The sequence below is a fragment of the Gorilla gorilla genome, chromosome 13 (genome assembly GCF_029281585.2).
Source record: "Gorilla gorilla gorilla isolate KB3781 chromosome 13, NHGRI_mGorGor1-v2.1_pri, whole genome shotgun sequence".
Taxonomy (NCBI): Eukaryota; Metazoa; Chordata; class Mammalia; order Primates; family Hominidae; genus Gorilla; species Gorilla gorilla.
Window position 1 is genome coordinate 81,600,905 of NC_073237.2, and position 8,400 is coordinate 81,609,304.

Consider the following 8,400-nt stretch of genomic DNA (forward strand, 5'->3'; position numbering starts at 1 on the left):
TTTTCTTTCCTTCCTTCCCTTCACCCTCTCTCCCTTTCTTAAGATAGAGCCAGATATCAGTGAGATGCAGCAGTAGGTGGTCTTCAGGAGAGCCCAGCAGTTGTTCAGGATTCCAAACAGGCTGGAGAGTTCCTTATCCCAGAGTCAGGCCAGCACTGGTGCTCAATAAGGGTGTGTGGAAATCAGTTGAGTGGGTCTTTTCCAGTAATAGAGATTATTGAACCCAAGTAGCAATAACTCCACAAAACAATCTACAATGTACCCATTCATTTGAAAACATCAGCCAAATGAGGATAAAAGTCAATAGCAAACCTTCCACAGCTAGACCATTCAGATGTGAGTGTTCTGTAAATGTTCACTTACAAACATAGCCTTTGATTAGAAGGATGAAGATCAAATAGAGCATTAAACTCAGTCAATAGAGATCTCTTTTTCTGGTGTGGATCAAGTGCATGGCCTCATTTGAATTCAGATTTGAGTATATTGCTATATTGTGTGAACAATATAAGGTAGCCTGGGGAGATGGAAAGAGCAATTGCATCCCTCATGCTGAAAGTGTGAAATGCAGTGACAGTCTTTATTAACCTGGGGAAGGTGTTTACGTCCCTTGAAAGACACCCCTGAAGTGGTTCTATCATGCTTTAAATAAGTAGGCTCTGATCTCCCCGGCTTGTGCTCTGTACAGTCTGGGACACAGATGACATTACTTTTTAGGAAGAGGACTGCCTCCAGTATTATTCTCCCAAGCTACAAATGTGATTTAAAACCTCTCAACCAGCACTTTATCTGTGGCAAGATGCATTGCCTATCCCCTGAGAAGTCATGAGTGCAGTCTCCCTTTAAGGGCACTTAAAGTGGACTGAAATTGAATAATCTCTGCAATTTACTATGGCTATTTCCCTCTGGTATAGAATAAAGTTGGAGATGCAGAGAGCTCAGAGAATCAGAGCAAGCCAAAGGATCTGGGGTTTGGAGAAGAGCCCACCATCATTTCCACTCCTTATAACCACCCACCTTAAAGCCACAAACGAAAGAAAAGTATCTGTGCCCACAGATAATTTGAATGATTTCTCTGAATGTGACTCATTTAGATGAAACATATGGAAACTCACTTTGACAAAAATGAATGGGGTGGCGGGGGGGAGGCGGAGGAGCAGGAAGAAAGAAAATAATCCATTTGACTACATTACATCAAAAGCAGGGTTTTCTCAGGATGCTTCCTCAACATTACTTATATACTCAATGAATTATTCCACATTTATAAAAACAGCTTATGCTCCATTATAAAGACTAAAAATTGTTATGCTTCTTTTCACTTAGATTCAAAGGAGACAGAAGAAAATATCTAGACCTAACATATGATTAGGTTCTAGAATTTGAAGTACTGAATGTTTTCACTGGGTTGGCTATTCAAATCAAATTAATAAGGATCTGCCAAATCTCCACTCCCCTTGGTGTAGTGTAGGTTGCCCCTGTGTTACAAGAGCTATGCTCCATACAGACTTTACCACTTAACCCACTGGCTTGACTAGGAAAGTTGTATCAAAGTTATAAATTCGTCATGATGATAACTACTGGCCCAAATGTGGTGGCATGGAAGAAGTTATTCTTATCCTCAATATGACACCATCAAATGCATGTGAGAAAGTGGTTATTTATACACAGTACTGTGCAGGATTCTGTGCCAATTAAATTACACAAGTCTAATCCACCCTTATTTTGAGAAGCATACGGTTGATGGCGAACACTGATAAAGTTACACATTTGAGTTAGAAGCATTCCATCAAAGAAGGGCTCATGCGTGTTACAGGCAGAATGTGTAGCAAATGTGGTCAGTGCCCCTCTCATCATCTCTTTCTACTTTGGATGACTTCCACTAGGATTACCTGCATCTCTGGGCTTGAGAGCTTTTCCAAAGCCATAGAAGGCCATTCTGTCTACACGTGCAGCCCAGGAGTGCTGGGAATCCACACACCTGGGGAGCAGCCCTCACCCAGTGGCCTGTAGGAGTTAGGATATAAACACTCCAGCTCCTTCATCTCTTGAGTAGAATAGTTCTGAGGAATGTGCTTTCCACTACTTCCCAGTTTCCCCCGGGCTTAAGCTCCAGCCACTCACTGCAGTACCTGGTTTACTAATTCACCTGTATTGACTGCCTTCCCATCCCTGCCAATGTTCCCCAAACCTCCCAAAGAAACTCCTTGCACATGAATCTTTGCGTCAGGGTCAGCTTCTGAAGACACCCAAATTAGGACAGGGCAAATCATCCTCTAGATGTGATTAGGAGATGCACCATTGGGGACCCATGTCCAGACAAAATAAAGAGAGGAAGACAGTCATCTCTTCTAGGACCAGTCTTGGGAGGACTCATAGATAGGCTCATGGGGCTGGCACTGTCGCTCATCGATCTCAGAGCAATTGTTCCTTCTTCTATAATCAATGGAAACCCATTTGGTTTGGCTGCAACATATTCAGGGTAGCTAAGCCCCTCCTGCAGGCCCTGGGATGAATCAAGTACATGCAAGTCAAGCATAACCACCCCATTCCCATTTGCTGATAATCATTAGGAGCGGGCATGTGACTGGGTACCAGCCCATGAGACATAAGTGGAGGAGCTGAGGAGCTCTTTTTTTCATGGATAAACAAAGACAGCTGGAAAAGTAAAGGGCATCTTTTCTGGCCTCCCCCTTCCTGCCTGCTTGGGGCACCACTGAGTGATGTTTGGGGCTGCTGTAGTCATTACCATGAAGGAAAGGTCATTGGGTTTCTCAAGCAACCCTGACCCCTCCTTCTCCAGACCTCATTTCATATGAGATAAACATTAGTCAAGGTTTCTTACCTGCACTCAATTTATTCTCATTGATACAGATGGGATTCTGGAAGCCAGCTGAATGAGGAGGGATGGTGTGCAGGGAACAGGGCTCAAATGTGGCAGTGGAAAGAGAAAGTTCCATAATATATTTTCTTCTATACTTTTCCTTCAGAATGTCCATCACTGTGATGACCATAAATTAACTTGTGTTCTTCTAGTTAAATTTATATCCCTGCCAATGTGTAAGCTCCATGAGGACAGCGATGAAAGCTTTTGGCTGGACATGACATTTTTTTCTCACTACCTCTCATGATGCCAGATACATGCTTGTTAAATAAATGAACAAATGCACTAGAGAATAGCTGAAAGGGTGTTCCTCAAGACATGGCCTCAGATGGAAGATGGGTGACTTGAACCCTGCTGAAGAAGTGCTGAGAAGAATTAAGGAATGCTCTTAGCTCTAGATTACAGAGTGATGGGGAAATGGGGAGAGGTTAATGAGACCTCCAGAAATGGCTGAGAAGGAGACTGCAGGTGGGCTCTATTCAGACTGCAGGATTCCTTGGAGATAAGACCCAAAGGAAGAAAATGGCAGTGGGTATGGGGGTAGAAAAGTGAGGGAAGGAGGAAGAAGTGGACACCTGGCCAACTGCGCCCTTTGAAGACAATGGTCATGCCGAGCCTTCTGACTTGGATAATGGAGAGGATACTGATATCTTTGAAACAGAAATGGTGGACAAAATAAGAGATGGAGAGAAAAAACAAATCAATAAGTACATGAAAATAGAAGAGTGGTAGCCTGAAAAAGTCAAGAACTCTTAGCTATACTTTATCAAACTTATCATGAGCATTTAGCCTGTTCTTTAAAAAAACAAAGCCCTGGCCCACCACCTGAAATGCCTTCATGGCCTATTTGACCTGCCTTTCCTTCAAAACCCCAACATCCTCCTGTTCCAGTTTCCACCAGTTTCTGACTTCTGACACCTGGAAACTTCCTTACAAGAACAATAATGGCTAACACAGATAGCATATTTTATGTGAACCATTCTGAATGCCTTACACATATTAACTCATCTACTGATCATTCAGGCTCTGCAACAATTCGAGAAAGCAGGTTACTATACTATCCCCATTTGAAGCCCAGAGAGATTGAGTAACTTACCCAAGCTCACACAGGTGCTAGTGGTGGAACTGGGAAACTAGGATTTCAAATGTTCCAGACTATGTGCCCTTAATCACTATGCTGTCTATCATTATCTGCATAACATAAGTTACCACTGTGTTGAGATTTTCTTGTAGTCTTTTTCTGGAGTCACTACTTGTTTCCCAGAGGATAAGGTTTTGAAGATTAGATGTGATTATATTTCAAGTGGGTATCATTTTACAATTCACCTAAAACTTTAAAAATGAAAAACTCTGGAGTTAATATTCCATTTTCTCCTAAACGTATAGGTTCTCTTCCCTATAAACCCACTCTGTGCAGTGCCTAACTGCTCAGCACAGTTTCGGGCTTTAGGGCTGCCCTCGCCCCTGCCTGAAATGCTCCACCACCGGGTTTTCTGGGCACAGGCTCTTTTGGCACCTCCCTCACCTCCTTTGAGTCTCAGCTCAGCTGTCACCGCATCAGTAACAATCTCCTTTGAAAAGGCAGCTCCCTTGTTCTTACCGCCTCCTTTCAAGGAGAAAATGGACGGGGAGGAATGGGATTCAGCCCATGAAGCAAAAAAGTTATTACCATCATTATAATTGGTGCAGTAAAGTTTATGATGTGCTCCAGAGTGGTCACATTATTAAGAGCTGATGCTACAGGTTCATGTACCATCAGAGAGGCTGGCTGGGTCATTGCAAGGTCAGGAAGCCCATTCCCTGCCACTTTCAAGCACAGCCTACACAGAGTTATTGTGTCCTTGTTTTAAAGTCCCTTTGGTCACCCACCTTCAATAACCCAGCAGTTAAGGAGTCATTATTTTGGCTAGTGTTTCTGCTTTCCTCTTGTTTGAGGAAATAGAGAAGACTTGAGATGTATGTCTTAGTTGTCATGCTTTAAAATTACTGCCAAATTACCCCTCTCCCCTCAAGAAGAAGAGTAGCCCCAAGCCAATATATCTGTCTCCTGACGTCTCTACTTGGATGACAGAGAGCATCTCAAATTCCACATGACTGTGGTAGACATATTCTAGTCCTAAAAGCTATTCACATGTCCCTTCTCCTTTGCTGTCCTCCACCTGTAGAGGGAAGAAAGCTAAAAAACTATCTTTCCAAGCCTCCATTTAGCCAGAGGCGGCCATAAAACTTAGCTCAGGCATACATAACATAGGCAAAGTTCCTGAGGAAAGGTCTCTTCTTAAATAAAAAGGAAAAATTTAACAAAGATAAAGTCTTCACCCCTTGGCCCTCCCTCCAATTTTGGAGTGCAGGTACTAGGCACACAGCAACCATCTTGAACCAAAAGGAGATGAGCAAAAAGGTGAAGGTCCGCACATGAAGGTAGGTAGACCAGTAGGCTGAAAAGAGCCTGCAGCACCCCTGAATTGTTAAGCTACCTTGCAAGGTCTAGATTGCATAGCCCTGGACTTCCTGTGTTGTGAATCACAGACACCCATAACTGTTTCAGCCACTCCAGTAGGTCTTTCTGTTCTTTGCAGCTGACCACCAATATACAAAGAATGAACTCATGAAACCTCCTCTCACCTGCCCTCTTTCAGTGCTCCTATCTTAGTAAATGACATCTCCATTCTGCCAAGCATACAGGCCAGAATCTGGGAATTATCCTTGACACTGTCCCCTCCTTCACTTCCACATCTGACTCATCACTGCCTAAATGTCTCTCTACTAGTTGTCATCTTAACTCCTCACTGCAGACACATCACTGTTCCTCATCAGGGGGATTAAGAGAGCCTCCTTGTTTGTCTTGCTAACCAGGAGAGGTCCTCACTGTAGCTGGCTTCCTTTTCAAATCTAACCATTATAACTCCCCCTCAAACACACACACACACCACACACACACACACACACACACACACACACACACACACATTCCTGCTTAAAAGCCTTCTGTGGCTGTCCATATGCTCTGTGATCATGATCTAAATATTTAACATGGCCTAAAAGGCCCATGGGGCCCATCCCCAACCCCTCTCCAGCCTTAGTTTGCCCTAGCTTTCCTTTGAGCTTCAGCTGCCCCCACCTTCACTTCTGAGAAAGCACCTTACTTCTTCCCTCCATGAGGTCTTTGCACAGACTCCTCCCTCTGGCTAGAAAGCTCTTACTCATCGCTATCATTTGCTGGCTGACTCCTGGTCAGTTCTTCATTCAGAAGACAGCCCTGGCGCCTCGGCCTCAGAGAACTTTTCCATGACTCAGCTCAGGAGTACAGGATCCTTTGTTTAACATGCCCCAGAAATGCCTTCCCTCTTTTGGAATTTCTGGTTGTAATTACGCATCCTTAATGGGATTATTTGTTTAATGGTAAATTGTTGAGAGCAGAATTTGTCTGTTTTTTTTTGTTTTGTTTTCGCATGGCATGCACCATGCTTAATGTGATGCCAGCACTTAGTAGGTGCTCAATAAATATTTGTTAAACAAAGATTGAATGGAAGAAGGGCAACTGGCCCATTCAACCAATGTTTAACTAATTGATGATTAACATTATATTCTCTAAACAAAAACGAAACTAAATAACACTATGATCAAGACAATACAGACAAGATACTAAGCTTTACTGAGCCATGAATTTGTCTTTTTTTTTTTTTTTTTTTTTTTTTAAGACAGAGTCTCACTCTGTTGCCAGACTGGAGGGCAGTGGTGCCATCTCAGCTCATTGCAACCTTCAACTCCCTGGTTCAAGCGATTCTCTGGCATCAGCCTCCTGAGTAGCTGGGATTACAGGCATGCGCAACCTTGCCCAGTTAATTTCTGTATTTTTAGTAAAGACAGGGTTTCACAACTTTGGCCAGGATGGTCTCGATCTCCTGACCTCGTGATCCACCCTCCTCAGCCTCCCAAAGTTCTGGGATTACAGGCGTGAGCCACCACGCCTGGCCACTGAGCCATGAACGTTTGATGAATCACTGAATTTTGCTCTCTCACCAACAATATCTGTTTCAGGCCCCACTTCTTCCTAAGGCATGAATGGACTGAGTCAGGCAATGGTGTGGAGCAAACACATGCTCTGGACAGCTAAAGCCAAGCTATGATGATGGGAGTCCTCACTAGGGCTTAATTCAGATTTTCAGCTTGTGTTGGAAACGTGATCAACTTAGAGAAAGAAGCTGCAGAAGAGGCCCCTTCTCCTTTATCCCAAACAAGCTTCTACCTGAAAATTTCCAACAATCACTCCCTAAACATGCGGTGGCCATTGACTGAGAAAAGCTGTGCAGGAACTTGTCTTTGCAGTTCAGATCCCTCATTGGATGACTCAGAAAAATGGCCAGTGGGAGAACTGAGAAGAAAGAAGGTTGGCAGGAAAGATGAAAAACTGTCTTGAGTCAAGAGGGTCTTGGTTTTGAAAAGACCAAATTTTTCCTCAAGAAGAATATGCTTTTCCTTTTTCAATGGTTCTTTCAGTCATTGGGTCACCAGGATTCCCCTGCTCCCACCTTCACAGCCAAGCCATGTCTCACAAACAAAGGCAGCAGGGAGTGAGAGAATAAACAGATGCTCATGAGGAAGTCTTGGCCTAGTGACTTGATGAGGGGGATCAGAATGAAGTACAGAGAAATCAAGTAAATAATATGTAACATGCTTCTCCACCCCCATCCAAACCCACTGAACTTCTTATCCTAGTCCTTATAAGAGGAGGGAATTTTAATTGGCCAGCTGTGGTGGTTCACACCTGTAATCCCAGCACACCGGGAGGCCAAGGTGGGTGGATCACCTGAGGTCAGGAATTCAAGACCAGCCTGACCAACATGGTGAAATGCTGTCTCTACTAAAAACACACAAATAATTAGTCTGGCGTGGTGGTGGGTGCCTGTAATCCCAGCTACTCAAGAGGCTGAGACAGGAAAATTGCTTGAACCCGGGAGGCAGAGGTTGCAGTGAGCTGAGATCTACCACTGCACTCCAGCCTGGGCAACAAGAGCAAAACTCCATCTCAAAAAATTATATAATAATAAAGAAGGAAATTGTACAAATTTTAGGGGTCAGAAGCCCTGGGTTCAAGTCTCCACTCTGCCACTTATGAGCTTAGTGACCAAGGCAGGTCATTTAACTCCTCTGATTCACTTTTTTAAGTTGCCAAATAGTAGATGGAAACTAGGTGGTAAATAATGGTGGAACCCAAGCCTAACTGTACTGAGAGCCAGTGAGATCACACATGCAAACACCTTGTATGCATTACAAAGCATATATCCACATTAGTTAATTCACTGCATTCCTCATTCCACAGACCCTCCTTTACTGTATTTATAGACCATACGGGTATGTGTGGATGTCACTGCTGATGAAGAAAGGCAGTTCTCCCAAGGGCCACACTGTGAGCACTGGCCAGCATTTCTGAAATTCCATCCTCTCCTCCATTGGCTCCCTTCCTTCATCTGACACTGTACCGTGTGTGGAGACAGTCCCACGTTCCCAGACCCAGCCTC